The sequence below is a fragment of the Delphinapterus leucas genome, chromosome 5 (genome assembly GCF_059928025.1).
Source record: "Delphinapterus leucas isolate spDelLeu-1000000601 "Yukka" chromosome 5, BTC_Dleu_Yukka2, whole genome shotgun sequence".
Taxonomy (NCBI): Eukaryota; Metazoa; Chordata; class Mammalia; order Artiodactyla; family Monodontidae; genus Delphinapterus; species Delphinapterus leucas.
This window is the reverse complement of record NC_143133.1, coordinates 107,400,763-107,418,985: the sequence shown is the minus strand read 5'-3', so window position 1 is coordinate 107,418,985 and position 18,223 is coordinate 107,400,763. Positions and strand designations below refer to the sequence as shown.

The 18,223-nt window shown below is 35.1% G+C and overlaps 1 protein-coding gene and 1 pseudogene across 4 annotated transcripts in view; both read right to left on the bottom strand.

The window, feature by feature from the left end:
- LRBA (LPS responsive beige-like anchor protein) overlaps positions 1-18,223 on the bottom strand; it is a 748,688-nt gene that overhangs the window by 450,461 nt on the left and 280,004 nt on the right. The gene's annotated exons all lie outside the window — the stretch shown is intronic.
- Positions 1-18,223, bottom strand: part of LOC149749216 (large ribosomal subunit protein eL31 pseudogene) — a 68,084-nt pseudogene extending 49,861 nt beyond the window's left edge.

Here is an 18,223-nt window from a genome sequence, read left to right as displayed (position 1 = left end):
CAGCCTTGGGGCAGGTCCTGGTTCCCCCTCAAGGGATACACATAACACTATCTTTGAGCTCTTTACAGAACTAAAACCCCCAACAAATGGAAGATGTCAGCATTCTCCATTCCAAAGAAGACAACCTGAAGCCAGGTGAAAGAAACCAGAGAAGCTCATCAAGAGACTACCTGAGCCTGGATTAAAGGAGTGCAGGCCCTGCCAGGCCCTGCACACACCCTGATTTTATCAGCGACTCTGCCCTTGAACAACTACTATAAAACTCCTCACCAGGGCTTCCCTGGTGGCACAGTGGTTTAGAGTCCGCCTGCCGATGCAGGGGACGCGGGTTCGTGCCCCGGTCCGGGAAGATCCCACATGCCACGGAGCAGATGGGCCCGTGAACCATAGCCACTGGACCTGCACGTGCGGAGCCTGTGCTCCGCAGCAGGAGAGGCCACAACAGTGAGAGGCCCGCGTACCGCAAAAAAAAAAAAAAAAAAATCAATCATCTAAAAACATAGGGTTGCCACAAACGTTCAATTTCTTAAAACAAACCAACAAAAATACCACACTATATCTGCGAAGCACAGGGCTTCCCTGATGGCGCAGTGGTTGAGAGTCCACCTGCCAATGCAGGGGACGCGGGTTCGTGCCCCGGTCCGGGAAGATCCCACATGCCGCAGAGCGGCTGGGCCCGTGAGCCATGGCCGCTGAGCCTGCGCGTCCGGAGCCTGTGCTCCACAACGGGAGAGGCCACAACAGTGAGAGACCCGCGTACCGCAAAAAACTCCTCACCAAATCCTCCTGGGTTGGGACACACTGTTTTTGAGGGCATGAGCCCACTGTGTCCCCCTTTGCCTGGCTAAGCAATAAAGCTATTCTTTTCAACTTCACCCAAAACTCTGTCTCCGAGTTTCAATTTGGCACCAATGCACAGAAGCCAAGCTTCTGGCATCAGTATAGTGTTAGCCCAACAAAAAAGTAGTAAAATTAAAAACAATTTTAACACAGAAGGTTACTTTATATGGAATATGAAACATAAAACAAGCAATACCATTTTTCATTAATTAGACAAACCAATTAAAGCACAACTGACACTAAATGAATACACTATAGATAATTCTTATTAAAAAGAATACTCGGAGAATTTTATTTGTCTCTGCAACAGCTGTATTTATTCTTCAACTTGTGATTTCAACTCTGGGAATTTATACATATATGTAAATATATACATATACAATATATGCAAGCATATATACATTATACATGTACATATTTATATGGATCAATAATATTGCACTGTATGAATATACCAGATATTGTTTATCCATTCATCAGTTGATGGACATTTGGGTTAATTCCACTTTTTGGTTATTACGAACAACAGCGCTGTGAACATTTGTGTATATGGTTTTCTGTGGATGTTATGTTCTCAATTCTTTTGGATATGTACCTAATAGTAGAATTACTGAGTCATATGGTAACTATAATTAACCATTTAAGAAACGGAAAACCTCTTTGCCAACATGGCTGCCCCATTTTACATTCCCACTATTGGCATACAAGTGTTCTAATTTTATTACATCCCCACTAACTCCTGTTATTAGCTGACTTTTTTAATGAAAACCATTCTAGTAGGTATGAAATGGTATCTTATTATGCTTTCGATTTGCCATTTCCTTATTGATAACAATGTTAAGTATCTTTTCATGTGCATATTGGCCATTTGTATATCATCCTCAGAGAAATATCTATTCAAATTCTCTGCCTATTTTTAAATTGTGTTATATGTCTCCTTATTGGGTTTTTTTTTTTTTTTTGCAGTTTTATGACTACTTGACAATCAAGAGTTAGTTCTCATCCACATTGTCTGTAGATTTTTGAAAGAGGTGACAGGTACCTAGGTAACCAATGGATAGCACTTGTTTGATGATTCTTCATCCTCTTTCCATCTTCTGGGCTACAGCACCCAGATAAGGTATGGGATACTCCTCATTCCATTGGCCCAGACAGCTTTATTGAGCCCAGTGTCAATGCACACATCAGGAGTTCCCATCTTCTTCATGGCAAATTTCTGGATCTCTTTGAGTGCCGGAAGGCCATGCCTCTTGCAGCCCTCAGTATGGATGCACTTGTGAATGCGAATGGTGTATTCTTTGGTCACTACCTTGTTGATGGCAGAAGAGCCCATCTTCTTGCCACCCTTTTGGTAGGAGCCATTCTGTTGGGCCCAGGATGGAAAGAAAGAGCACAAAGTACTCTGAGAAAAGGAAAGCAGCATGGCAAGCACAACTTCCGGGTTGCCTGAAGGCAAGAGGAAGGGGATCCCTCTTTAATGTTGAGTGCTAACAGTTCTTTGTATGTTCTAGATACTATACCCTTATCAAATATAAGATTTACAATCTGCTATTCCATTCTGTGGATTGTCTTTTTTCTTTCTTCATAGTACCTTTTGAACCCCAAATAATCTTAATTTTGATAAAGTCCAATTTATCTATTTGTTTTTTTGGTTTTGACTGTCACTTTTAAATTCTGGAAGACTGGAAGAATTACTGCTCCTATGATGAAAAGGGAGCTGAGCATGGGGCAGGTAAGATGTAATTCAGGTTGGAAATATCCAAAATATTTCAATCCTTTATCTTTCTGAATGAACTGTGGTATGTAATCTCTCCTTCTTTTCTCCCTAAATTTTAGTAATCATTTTTTAAATCATAGCTTTATAAGAAAAAAAAATTAGTAAAAGAAAAAAGTACTCAATGAACAATTGTGTTATTTCTCCAGTTTCACTCTAAACTTTGACAATATTGATGCATAAGCTATAACCACAAGGCCTAATTTCAAGTCCTATATTTCAAAAATTAAAGTAATAATGCAGGTATTTTTATTCTCAAAGCTCCACAAAGTAAACCTGCCACTACTTATTCATTAAGTCTTATTAATAAATTAACTGTTGTTAACTATTGTTAATATGACATTACAACATTTTCCAATATTCTTCTGTTCTAATTATCATAATAACTGACATTTTCAAGGACATGATTGTTTTTTTCTTCTAAATTATTTACATTAAAAAAATCTAAATAAAAATTAAGGCAAAGATAGGACTCATCTCAAAAAGATTTCCAAATGAATTGTGCTCAAGTTATAATTTTATGAGTAGCATTACTAGCATACCAGGTACAAAGAATTTTAATGGTTTTGCCATTTGAATTTGCACTTTTCCATTACTGACAAGCAGTACTCTCTTTCCAGTCTCCATCCTTCCTCCACGTATCCATTACAGTTTTCATATTTTCCAAATTTATATTTTTATATATTTAAATACTAATACCTCATAATTCATCTAATTTTTTTCCAATTTTCAATTTTAATATTTGTTATTTTGGTCATACAATGTCTACAATGAGAATTTATAAATATATTCCTTTGAGATTGCCTGGTGTTTTGAAACTCCAGAAAATTATCCTCTTCAGAAATTTCAAAAATTTATTATGTTGTATTCTGCTCTTGATCCCTAAAATAATTTCCACATATAATTTTCATACAGCTAATCATATCTTACTGAACATCAAGCAAAACAGCCTAGTATATACATTTATCTTTTCAAATGGGACTGATAATCATTTATCTGAGTCTTTAAAAATTCCTACTGGAAATTTTCTTATGATGATAGATCAGAGTGTTGTGTGCTTTACGTTTTTTGTTTGTTTATCACAGAAAAAAGACTGTAAATATAAGCTCAATATCAAATTAGGCCAATTAGAAATCCTCAATAAATTTCAAAGGTAGTAATTCCACATATCATACTATCTGCTTATAATGCAATAAAAAAACAAAATTTGAACAATAAAGGACAAATCCCTTGACTATTAAATAACTACCAGATTAAAAAGTATACTAAAAGTATACAAACTAAGAAAAATGAGTATGTCACATAATAAACAATAGGATGACACCACTGCTGTCCTCCGGATAATATTAATATTATTGTTTTTGTTCTCATTACTTAGAAAGGAATAAAAGTATGCTTTCAAATAAACAAGAAAAAAAAGAATGCAAGGGGAGGTAAAAAATATATTTGCCAAAACATTTAAGAGAATTAGAAAACAATTAACTCAACCAATCAATAAATAAATAAGTCCAACATTTGACTCTCTGAAAGATTAAAAAAAAGCTAATACATATATTTTATTTTTTGACAATACTAATTTACAAAAAAGGAAATCAACATTACTTGTAAATAATTATAAAACTCCTTTAAAAAGTTAGAATTGGTTATGTTTTTTAAAATATTCAACCTGGTAGGATTTATTCCTATTAGAGAATCTAAAAAAAATTATTAACATACAGGATAATTTCTACAGGTTCCATAATAAAACTATATAATAATCTTAAAGATAATGATGAAAATAAAACAGGAAATTCAGTAGCCACCTGCAGAAGTACATAACAAAAAAATGCAGAGTACAAAATTATAAACTGCAGCACTTTTCATAATATGACAAGAATGTAAAAACCTTAAATGTCTAATAATGGAAGTCTGGCACTACAATAATAATTATATATACAGAAACATACAAAAATACAATGGAATACTGCAAAGCAACCAAAAAAATGAGGAAGCTCAGTATATACTAATACACAGACACACACACAAAAAACAAGGTGCAAAAATGTGTATACTATGCATTCATATATGAAAAATGAAACGTGACATATCTGTATTCCCTGCTTTTTAAAAGCATCCTTATGACTGTAATTTGGTAAGTGGGTACTTACAGTGAACGAGTAAATGTGTATTTTTAAAAGACAGTAGGATACATGAGACCTTTGTACTACTTTTGCAACTTCTTATATTCTATAATTATTTCAAGTTAAAGTTAAAATAAAAACAAGAGATAAACATTGTTAAAGCTAAACAATGAATGCTTTTTATTTATATTTTTCTTTATTTTCTAAACTTTCTATAATAAATACATATCATATATGTGTGTATTTCTAATTTTATTAAATATGTATTAAATATGTATTTCCTAATTATAATTCTATAATTAGGAAAATAAATACTTATTTTAACTAAAGGAAAGCAAATGACCATCAATCACAAAAAATGCCAATATTAAACAGGTAAATTGGATAATTCATCATAACCCTAAAATTGGTCAAGTCTCTAATATTACATTTGTTAATCTGCTTCACACTCCTTCAGAACTGTCAAACATATGTTGAATAATATATTTTCTCAACAGCAAAATACTTCATGTAATACCCTGGCGTCAACGGAGGATATGAAGACAGAGACTACATTGGGTTACTTTTACAAGACCTGAGTTCTGGCTCAAAATTATCAGTTTTCTAGCTATGTAACCAAGGCCAAATCAAATTCTCTCAATCTGTCTTGCATACTTTCACAGATCTGTTGTGATGTTGAAAAGAGAAAATGTGTGTTAAACCACTTAGTATACAAATGGCCTAACAAAACATGGTTAGGTGGCACAGGAGCACCTCCATACATAAGGCAAATGCTAACAGCCATAAAAGGCTTTCTTCTCAAATGCACACAGAACACTCTGCAGGATAGATCACATTTGGGTCACAAATCAAGCCTCAGTAAATTTAAGAAAGTTGAAATCGTCTCAAGCATCTTTTCCGACCACAGGCTAGGAGACTAGATATCCATTATAGGAAAAAAACTATAAAAATACAAACACATGGAGGCTAAACAATACTCTACTAAACAACCAAGAGATCACTGAAGAAATCAAAGAGGAAATCAAAAAACACCTAGAACCAAATGACAATGAAAACATGATAACCCAAAACCTATGGTATGCAGCAAAAGCAGTTCTAAGAGGGAAGTTTATAGCAATACAATTCCACCTCAAGAAACAAGAAAAATCTCAAATAAACAACCTAACCTTACGTTTAAAGCAATTAGAGAAAGAAGAAGAAAAAAAAATCACGAACTTCGCAGAAGGAAACAACTCATAAAGATCTGATCAGAAATAAATAAAAAAGAAGGAAATGATAGCAAAGATCAATAAAGCTAAAACCTGGTTCTTTGAGAAGACAAACAAAATTGATACACCATGAGCCCAACCCATCAGGAAAAAAGGGAGAAGATTCAAATCAACACAATTAGAAATGAAAATGGAGAAGTAACAACTGACACCGCAGAAATACAAAGGATCATGAGAGACTACTACAAGCAACTATATGCCAAAACAATGGGCAACCTGGAAGAAATGGACACATTCTTAGAGAAGCACAACCTTCTGAGACTGAACCAGGAAGAAATAGAAAATATAAACAGACCAATCACAAGCACTGAAATTGAAACTGTGATTAAAAATCTTCTAACAAACAAAAGCCCAGGACCAGATGGCTTCACAGGCAAATTCTATCAAACGTTTAGAGAAGAGCTAACATCTATCCTTCTCAAACTCTTTCAAAATCTAGCAGAGGGAGGAACATTCCCAAACTCATTCTACAAGGCCACCATCACCCTGATACCAAAACCAGACAGAGATGTTACAAAAAAAGAAAACTACAGGCCAATATCACTGATGAACATAGATGCAAAGCTCCTCAACAGAATACTAGCAAACAGAATCCAGCAGCACATTAAAAGGATCATACACCATGATCAATTGGGGTTTATCCCAAGAATATAAGGATTCTTCAATATACACAAATCATTCAAAGTAATACACCATATTAACAAATTGAAAAATAAAAACTATACGATAATCTCAATAGATGCAGAAAAAGCTTTTGACAAAATACAACACCCATTTTTGATAAAAAACTCACCAGAAAGTAGGCACAGAGGGAACTTACCTCAACATAATAAAGGCCTTATATGACAAACCCACAGCCAACATCATTCTCAATGGTGAAAAACTGAAAGCATTTCCTCTAAGATCAGGAACAAGACAAGGGTGCCCACTCTCACCACTAATATTCAACACAGTTTTGGAAGTTTCAGCCACGGCAATCAGAGAAGAAAAAGAAATAAAAGGAATACAAATTGGAAAACAAGAAGTAAAACAGTCACTGTTTGCAGATGACATGAAACTACACATAGAAAATCCTAAATGTGCTACCAAAAAACTACTAGAGCTAATCAATGAATTTGGTAAAGTAGCAGGATACAAAAGTAATGCACAGAAATCTCTTGCATTCCTATACACTAACAACAAAAGATGAGAAGGAAATTAAGGAAACACTCCCATTCACCACTGCAACCAAAAGCATAAAATACCTAGGAATAAACCTACCTAAGGAGGCAAAAGGCCTGCACGCAGAAAACCATAAGACACTGATGAAAGAAATCAAAGATGATACAAACAGATGGAGAGATACACTATGTTATTGGATTGGAAGAATCAACATTGTGAAAATGACTATACTACCCAAAGCAATCTACAGACTGAATGCAATCCCTATCAAATTACCAATGGCATTTTTCACAGAACTAGGACAAGAAATTTTACAGTTTGTATGGAAACACAAAAGACCCCGAATATCCAAAGCAGTTTTGATAAAGATAAATGGAGCTGGAAGAATCAGGCTCCTTGACTTCAAACTATACTACAAAACTACAATAATCAAGACAGTATGGTACTGGCACAAAAGCAGAAATATAGATCAATGGAACAGGATAGAAGCCCAGAGATAAACCCACACACATATGGTCACCTTATCTTTGACAAAGGAGGCAAGAATATACAATGGAGAAAAGACAGCCTCTTCAGTAAGTGGTGCTGGGAAAACTAGACAGCTACATGTAAAAGAATGAAATTAGAAAACTTCCTAACACCATACAGAAAAATAAACTCAAAATGGATTAAAGACCTGAATGTAAGGCCAGACACTATAAAATTCTTAGACGAAAACATAGGCAGAGCACTCTATGACATAAATCACAGCAAGATCCTTTGTGACCCACCTCCTAGAGAAATGGAAATAAAAACAAACAAATGGGATCGAATGAAACTTAAAAGCTTTTGCACAACAAAGGAAACCATAAACAAGAGAAAAAGACAACCCTCAGAATGGGAGAAAATATTTGCAAATGAAGCAACTGACAAAGGATTAATCTCCAAAATATACAAGCAGCTCAATATCAAAAAAACAAACAACCTAATCCAGAATTGGGCGGAAGACCTAAACAGACACTTCTCCAAAGAAGACGTACAGACTGCTAACAAACACAGGAAAAGATGCTCAACATCATGAATCATTAGAGAGATGCAAATCAAAACCACAATGAGGTTATCGCCTGACACCAGTCAGAATGGCCATCATCAAAAAAATCTATAAACAATAAATGCTGGAGAGGGTGTGGAGAAAAGGGAACACTCTTGTACTGTTGGTGGGAATGTAAATTGATACAGCCACTATGGAGAACAGTATGGAGATTCCTTAAAAACCTAAAAATAGAGCTACCATACAACCCAGCAATCCCACTACTGGGCATATACCCTGAGAAAAACGTAATTCAAAAAGGTACATGTGGGCTTCCCTGGTGGTGCAGTGGTTGAGAGTCCGCTTGCCGATGCAGGGGACACAGGGTCATGCCCCAGTCCGGGAAGTTCCCACATGCCGCAGAGCGGCTGGGGCCGTGAGCCATGGCCGCTGAGCCTGCGCGTCCGGAGCCTGTGCTCCACAATGGGAGAGACCACAACAGTGAGAGGCCCACGTACCGGAAAAAAAACAAAACAAACAAAACAAAACAAAACAAAACACACACAAAAAACAAAAAGGTACATGTACCACAATGTTCATTTCAGCACTATTTACAATAGCCAGGACATGGAAGCAACCTAAATGTCCATCGACACATGAATGAATAAAGAAGATGTGGCACATATACACAATGGTCAGCCATTAAAAGGAACAAAATTGAGTTATTTGTAATGAAGTGGATGGACTTAGATTGTCATACAGAGTGAAGTAAGTCAGAAAGAGAAAAACAAATACCGTATGCTAACGCATATATAGGGAATCTATAAAAACGGTACTCATGAACCTAGCGGCAGGGCAGGAATAAAGACGCAGACATAGAGAAGGTACTTGAGGACACAGAGCAGGGAGGGAATGCTGGGGCGAAGTGAGGGAGGGAGTAGCACTGACATATATACACTTCCAAATGTAAAATGAATAGCTAGTGGGAAGCTGCTGCGTAACACAGGGAGATCAACTCGATGTTTTGTGATGACCTAGAGAGGTGGGATAGGGAGGGTGGGATGGAGGCTCAAGATGGAGGGGATATGGGGATATATGTATACATATAGCTGATTCACTTTGTTGTACAGCAGAAACTAACACAACATTGTAAAGCAATTATACTCCAATAAAGATGTAAAAAAAAAAAAAAAAAAGTTAGTTGGTCCTAACTTTGTATCAGACTACTTGACTTGGGCTTGAATCCTAGCTTCACCATATATTAGCTATAAGACCTAGAACAAATTATTTAACCTCTCTGTACTTCACATTTCCTTACCTGTAAACCAAGACAATGATAATAACAATATTTACATCAAAGAGTTGATATAAAGAATTTTTTTTGCTTGTTAACAGCCTACATAAATAAGTGCTGTCATAGAAGTGTTCACTAATATTAAAAAATGCAAAAGTGGGACTTCCCTGGTGCACAGTGGTTAAGAATCCGCCTGCCAATGCAGGGGATATGGGTTCAATCCCTGGTCCGGTTCAATCCCTGGTCCACATGCCGCAGAGCAAATAATCCCATGTGCCACAACTACTGAGCCTGCATTCTAGAGCCATGAGCCACAACTACGGAAGCCCGCGTGCCTAGATCCCGTGTTCTGCAATAAGAGAAACCACTGCAATGAGAAGCCCGCACACCGCAACAGAGTAGCCACCGCCTGCCGCAACTAGAGAAAGCCCACGTGCAGCAACGAAGACCCAAAGCAGCCAAAAATAAACAAATAAAATGTATTTAAAAAATGCAAAAGTACTTAAATGGCAAAAAAAAATCACTACTTTATTGAAGAATATTTTGTTTGCTAATATGATAAAATATTTGAAGTCCTTCAACTAAAAGAAAAATCTATAGATTGCTATATTAATAATTGATCAAGCGCTTTTATGCCCTTTTATTTCATAAAAAAGACTGTTTTTATTACTTCAACTAAGCTGACCTGCCACCTACTTTACCATTCCATTGAAGCTAATAAGAATTGAGTTCTACTCTATAATAGATAAAATTCAAAGCAACATCAGACAAAAGCGCATTAAGACATTCTTACTGAAATGGACTTTAACTTACACAGATTCCTAAAAAGAAAGCTATTAAATGATAATCCTGATCACATGTTTTACAGATATAACACATCAGTTTAAATAAACTAAACTTTGATAGACAACTTTTTAACAAAAGATTGTCATGAATTGTGTACACCCACACATACACTATACTTACAAGACAGGCTATAGTGTTTTGCACAACATAGTTTTTTAATAAACATTCTGTTTACAGCTGTAGGATTAAATAATAAAGTTAAGATGTGCACCCAATCAATGATGTCATGACATTCAAGGACCATCTACATAAATCAAAAGCAGAAGATGTCAAGGATATCCCACTCCAGTGATAATCATGTAATGAACTAAAGAGATGTGCATTTCAGATCTACACTGTCATCAATCCCTTGATAATAAATGAAACAAGTCAGCTACTTTACAACCACAAATGGTATATTAAATACATGACATCTCTTTTTTGAAGGAGGAAGTAACTAGCAGTAGCAAAAGTTCAAATATATTATTTAAGAATGCACAACATGAATTCAAGGCTGAATATAGATAACCTTTAGAATATAAGCTGTCTAGGAAAAAATATGTTTCATCTTGTAGAGTATTATTTAAGATTTAAGACCAATGTAGTTAGAAATATATTAAACATGAACATGCCTCAATCAATTGGGGTTCTATGGTATAAATAAAGGGAATTCTATTTCTATGAAAATATTAAAAATATGTTTGCTCTCATAAAATTGACTCTCATGTGAAACAAATACATTTTCTCCACTAAAAATTCAAGTAACAATAAAATCAGTTCGTAAGTATTTGTTTCTATTTAGATATTTTATAATCATGCTTTAGAATATTACTATAAATATTATAAATCTCATAGCAAGATTATAAAGATTAAAATGAAAAACTGTAGTAGAAAGTGTAAAATTAAATTAGCTTAGAATACAGCTGTTGTATATGCCAGGATTAAATCCTATTCACACATTCTATGGAAATCTAATAAAATGTGAAACAAATACACAGATTAGTGATTAAGAGATAAACTGCCTAGATCTGGATTCCAGTTGTTAATTCTGGGTTATTTCCTCTTTATGCCGTTTTCTCATTTATAAAATGAGAGATAATAACAGTACTAGTTCAGAGGTTTATTGTAAGAATTAAATTAGTTAAAACTTATAAAGCACCCATGACAGTTTCTGAGCCAACATAAGGACTCATGAAATATAAGCTACAACTGTCACTATTATCCCTTATTTAAATTGCAAATGTATGTACCATTTGGGCCAGATCAATTTAATTTCTTGTATTGCACACTGTTTTAGAAGTATTTTTCCTCTTTTCAATTCCACATGTTTTCTCCTTCCTCATTCTCTCAATTCATTCACATAAGAACACATATATCACCAGCACCATGATCACTAAAACTTAAAAGAATGAACTGCAATCTCAGCCCAGAGTTACAAAGGAACTTCTCCATAACCAATTAGAAAGGACACTAAGGAATACGTTCCAGGTTAGGATATTAGGCTGAAATGGCAATTTTAAAAGTTTTTTCTTCCTTCAAATCCTAAACAAATTAGCAAAAACAAAAATATTGAACAACAACCAATAAAACCCTAACAAAAATAACCAAAATAAAAGAAACATAACATAAACTACCAAACATTAAAAAACTGGTTACCTTGGGGAAATTAAACATACTGGTATTAGAACTAAGGTTGCAGTAAGCTCAGTTCCTAACCATGTCCCCGAAGCAATGTTGGTAAACTAACAACATTCTGATAATTTTTCTTAATGCCTTCATATATGGAGAGACACAAACCGAGTAACTACTGTCCTCTCTTGTTTCCTCTTATTGAAGATGCTAGAAAAATCTACAGTGCAAAAATTATTGAAACAAGGAAGTGAAAAATAGGGCTGACTTCCCAGGGCAGTAGCCTCCAGAGTACTCTCTGAAATGACGGATAATGATTCACAGCCTAAGCACATTTTTCCCTGATGAGAATTGTCCATAGTTTCTAATAAGATGGAACGAACTTGGTAGAAAATACTTAACGAAATCTTGTAAAAGAAAGCAAGACTTAGGTGTGCTATGAAGGCCTCCTCACCTACGTCGAAGATCTCTCTCCCTGTTTTCATAATAGGCAAACAAACCTGGGCAAAAATCAAATTTCAAACATCAAAGTGTAGCTCAGTGACCGAAAAAATTAGCTTTAGCTTTAGAGACAATGAGAAGGGAAGGAGTCACCAAGATATTCTGTCTGTCTAAGCCAAACAGTAGTTATGCAAACATAAATTGCCAATCAATGAATAAATAAAAAACAAATAAAATATTTAAATAAAACTGGAAGATTCTATACAAAAGACAAAGAATATATAACAAAAAAATGAAAGGAAATTCCTCATGATTATTTTCTTCTAAAAAACAACATAAAAATATAACTCAAAAAAAACCAAAAAAAAAAAGTCAAGATAAGAGAAAAAGGTAGAGAGGCTGAAGATCTAAATAAACAAAATGAAGAACAAAACAATCATTATAGGCAAACCACAGACAGAGAAAATAAAGCATTAAAAACTTTACTCATGACTGGAGATCAAAGAAAGTAAAGCAATTAAGAAATAACTAATAGATATGAAAGACAGACATATCTAACATAGATTTATGTGTCACTAAGAAAAAGAAAATAAAATGCAAAAGATAGTTCACATTTTAATTTATAGAAATTACTAAGAGCTGAAGGAAAAATCTGAATTTGCAGATTATAACAAAAAAACTATGTTCCAGGAACTTTTGATAAATAATGCTCAATATTAAGTCATATTCCTGTTAAGAAATCAACTCCATGGACAAATAAATCTCAGACAAAAACAAACAAATTATCAACTAAGGGAAAATATCAGGCTGGCCTCAAACTTCTCTGAAAGCAACGTTCAAAGCCAAAATACAATGAAGCAATGTCTATAAAGTTCTAAAGGAATGCAAGGGTTAGCCAAGAATATTCAATCCATCAGGATGTCATTCAGATATAATGACAGCTGGCAAATATTCTTAAACATGAAAGAATTCTAAATTTACAGCACACATGAACCCTTTGTTGGGGGGAGGGGAGGAGATGAAACCTAGCCAATTAAGAATTGAGTCAATATTCACACAGTGGAATACTATAGGAATAAGAGGGAACAATCTAATAGCGTAACATAATAACATAAAACTCAATGCTGAGTGAAAAAATGATGGCACAAAAGAATATATATTGTATTATTACGTTTATATAAAATACAAATTCATTTATGCTGTTGGAAGACAGGATAGTAGTGGTCCTTAAAAGGTTATAGACTAGAAGGGGGCTCTAAATTGCTGGTAATATTTTATTTCTTAATCTGAGGACTGATTACCCAGGTGTGGTCAGTTTGTGAAAATTCACTGAACTGCACACTACTGATATGTGCACATTTCCATATGTATATTTTTTTCAGTCAAATTTAAACAGAGCATAATAAATGGTAAAATATATGTTTCTCCTACTTTTCTTTCTGGGAAAAAAAAAAAAAAAGAATTGAGTCCAAAGAAAGAACCTGGGGGAAATTAAGAAATTATTATGACTAATAAAAGAGGGGGGTGGGGTAATGAATTCACTTAAATATATTACAAACACTCAAGTACTATCAGAATTGTGGTTAAAATAAATGAGTGTTACATATTTAGACAATATGAAAAATAAAATATAACTTTAAAAATTAGGAGTTGAAGAGACAAAAATGAAAAAGAATTATGAGAGGACTAATATCTTCAACTTTCATAGCAGGTTGTGGATTAAAGTATGCAATTTAAAAAACAAAGATATGAATAAAGCTCTTATTTAAAAAAATCAAGCTCTTCATTTTTTTTTTTTTTTTTTGCGGTACACGGGCCTCTCACTGCTGTGGCCTCTCCCCTTGTGGAGCACAGGCTCTGGACGCGCAGGCTCAGCAGCCATGGCTCACGGGCCCAGCCGCTCCGCGGCATGTGGGATCTTCCCGGACCGGGGCACGAACCTGCATCGGCAGGCGGACTCTCAACCACTGCGCCACCAGGGAAGCCCAAGCTCTTCATTTTTTGATAATTTATTAACATCCTGTTCATTGAGAAAATGATGGTTCTTTTGTTAAAGAAACATTTTCTTGTTTTTCCATTGTTGTTATTTTCTTAAATTTACATACAACACTGCAATAAGCAGGTTTACATGTCTATGCTTATATACTATTACTTTTTCTTAAAGATATATTCACAGAATAGGGTTATTGAGTAAATGGGTGTGTGTGCACATGCCTATATAATTATTATTAAAATACATATGAACATATTGCCTTCCCATAACACAAAAATGTACATTTCCACTAAAAATATAAGATAATACCATTCCCCATCTCATCTCCCCTATCTCCTTCAACAGTACTAGCTATCACTCTTTCTCTCAACCTGAGAACAGAGAAGTTATATCATAATTTCTCTAATTTACATTTCCCTCAATATTTGTGTAAATATTCAACCATTTGAGTACCATTCTAAATGCTACTGGTAACTTATATTCTTCTGTGAAATCCTTATTCCTGTCCTCTGAATATTTGCCTGTTGGGTCAATTTTTCACTTATTTCATGAGAATTATTAATATAGTAAACATATTAATTTATCAGTCTTTCCATGTTCCATTATGTCTTTCCATGTTGTTGATGGTATGTTTCCTCAGCTTAATATTATATGTAGTAACAGACGCTTACTTTTTATACTTTCTAAGTGGCCTGTCTTGGTTTCAAAATTCTCCCATATGCCTCAGTGCCACTTTTACAGTTTTCCAAATCTGTTTCTAAACTACTTACTGTGTCATCTTTCATCCTATATCCTTACTCTATCTGGAAGATTTTTTATATATATTGTCTTTATGGTATTGTTTTAATTAGTATTGTTTATCTGGGAAATCGAGTATATCCTCAATATTTTTATTTCATAAATCTTAGGGCTACACTAATGCATTTCTTCTCCCACATTAACTGGATATTTGCAGATCCAAATATATTTTGTGGAAGATTTTGATATTTAGATATTTTTAAAGGTATATTTAAATTTCAAATACTCCACTGTTATTCTAATGGAATGATATGCTAATGTTACTGTATTGAATTTACATATTAATTTGAGAAAAACTGACATCTTTTGGGGCAGTAATATTTTCTCTTTTTGACTATAAAGAACATTATGAAGACATTTGGAAAAATATGAATAAGGTCTATATTTAACTAATAGCGTTGCACCAGTGAAAATTTTCTGATTTGATAACTGTACAAGATTAAAACAGAGAATGGGCATAGGAAATTCTCACTTAAGTAATTAGGGGTAAAAGGGTATCATGGCTTCAACTTACTCTCAAGTTCAGAAAAACAAAAAAAAACAGGAGAGAAGCAAATGTGTTAAACTTTTAACAACTACAGAATCTAGAAGAGTGCTGAGGGTAGTTCTTGTACTACTCATTACTCTCCTATAAGTCTCAAATTATTTCAAAATAAAAGAAGGATTCTATGTCTCTGTTGCTGTGTAGCAGAGCAAGTTACACTACCCAGCATGGAATGATTCTCTGGCAGTTTGTATTTTGTATTGTATTAATGAGATTTTATACTATTGTTACAAACAGTGTCTGTACATTTCTTAGAGAATTCAACCCAAAATAGTACTTTTGTCCTAACTGTATACATTTCTGATTTCCATTCTTAGCTGGCTACTGCTTGCTACTCAAAAGATAATCTATTAATTTGTCTGTATATTTATCTTATATCCAATAATCTTACTAAAGTCCCTATTAATTCTGGTAGAAAAATATTCAAAAATCTCTTAGATTTTCCTAGATCATAGCATAAGCAATCTGAAAGTAATATTACATCTTCTTTATCTACCAATTATATTAACAATATCTTGCACTTGCAAAAACATTTAAAAATTTTGTTAATGTTAATAGAAGATATCAATCACTCTTTTTTTTTTTTTTTTTTTTTTTTTTGCTGTACGCGGGCCTCTCACTGTTGCGGCCTCTCCCATTGAGGAGCACAGGCTCTGGACGCGCAGGCTGAGTGGCCATGGCTCACGGACCCAGCCGCTCCATGGTATGTGGGATCCTCCCAGACCGGGGCATGAACCTGTGTCCCCTGCATCGGCAGGCGGACTCCCAACCACTGCGCCACCAGGGAAGCCCTCTTTTTTCTTGATTTTAATAGAAACGGCTTGAAACATTTTAAATAATACTTAGTAAATAGTCATTATCATATTTATATTGTTTTCTGATATACATGATTTTTTCTCAGTTTCATTAGAGCTGGATACTAAAATTTGTACTATGCTTTTTTCTACATTTATTGATATATTCACATGATTTTCCTATTTTTAATTTGGTGATATAATTTATTTTATAGGTAGATATCTTAATACCAAATCATCTTTAGCATCCATAAATAAATTATAAGCAGTCTACACTATACAGCTAACCCTTGAAAAACATGGAGGTTAATGCACATATAATTTATAGTCAGCCTTCCATATCCAAGGTTCCTCCACATCTGTAATTTCAACCAACCGCAGACTCTGTGGTACTCTAGTATTTACTATCAAAAAATACTGGCTGATGGGCTTCCCTGGTGGCGCAGTGGTTGAGAGTCTGCCTGCCGATGCAGGGGACGCAGGTTCGTGCCCCGATCCAGGAAGATCCCACATGCCGCAGAGCGGCTGGGCCCGTGAGCCACGGCCGCTGAGCCTGCGCATCCAGAGCCTCTGCTCCGCAATGGGAGAGGCCACAAGAGTGAGAGACCCGCGTACCGCAAAAAAAATAAAAATAAAAAAATAAAAAATACTGGCTGATAAGTGGACCCCCCAGTTCAAACCTCTGTTGTTCAAGAGTCAATTGTATAGTTCCTTCATTACATTGTTGGATTATGTTGGTTAAAGTTTTAGTTAGAATTTTTGTGACTATATTGTTAACTGAAATTTGTCTTCTACAGTTTTATTTTTCCAGTATCTTTTTTCATACTATGAAGGGTGTATAAAATGAACTGGGGGCTTCCCTGGTGGCGCAGTGGTTGAGAATCCGCCTGCCGATGCAGGGGACACGGGTTCGTGCCCCGGTCCGGGAGGATCCCACATGCCGCAGAGCGGCTGGGTCCGTGAGCCATGGCCGCTGGGCCTGCGCTACGCAACAGGAGAGGCCACAACAGTGAGAGGCCCGCGCGCGTACCACAAAAAAAAAAAAAAAAAGAAAAAGAACTGGGAGAGGCTTTCATCATTTTTAATGTACCAGAGAAATATCAGCAACATGTGAATTATCCACTCTTAATATATTAGAAAGAACCCAGACGGTGCTTTTTAAGTTTTTTTTCCAAATTTTTAACAAATGTTCCTGTCAAATGCTTCTAGTTCACCTTAAGTGTGAATTTTTGTAATTTATACAGCTATAACACCATTAATTTCCTCTATGAATTCACGTTTGTTACACATGTTCAGAAGCAACTGCTGAGACAAGCACTGGCCCAGGATGGGTCTTTCACTTTGTCGCCCCTGTGAGGATCCAAGGAGAAAGCTGTATTCTCCCTCATTTCCTCAGCTACCACCTCAAGGTTAAAGAAACTTCATGCCGCTTGTTCAGCTTCTCTCTAGAAACCTAAAGGATCTCATCTACCATAGGGGTTTTCATTTCCAGTTAACTAGCTCTGTCATGCCAAGAGAGGGCAAAAATCCTTCACTATTTACTTTATTGGAAAACTATCAAAGCCAAGGCTACAGAGTCTTGCACTATCTGCCTAGAATCCCCATGATTCTCTCACAAATTTATTTTTAATTTTTTGATAATACATGTTTGCTAAGACCATGCTGCCATTTTACCTACACAGTTTCCCATGACTAACATTTTAAAATGGTACCTTCCTCACACCACTCCTAGG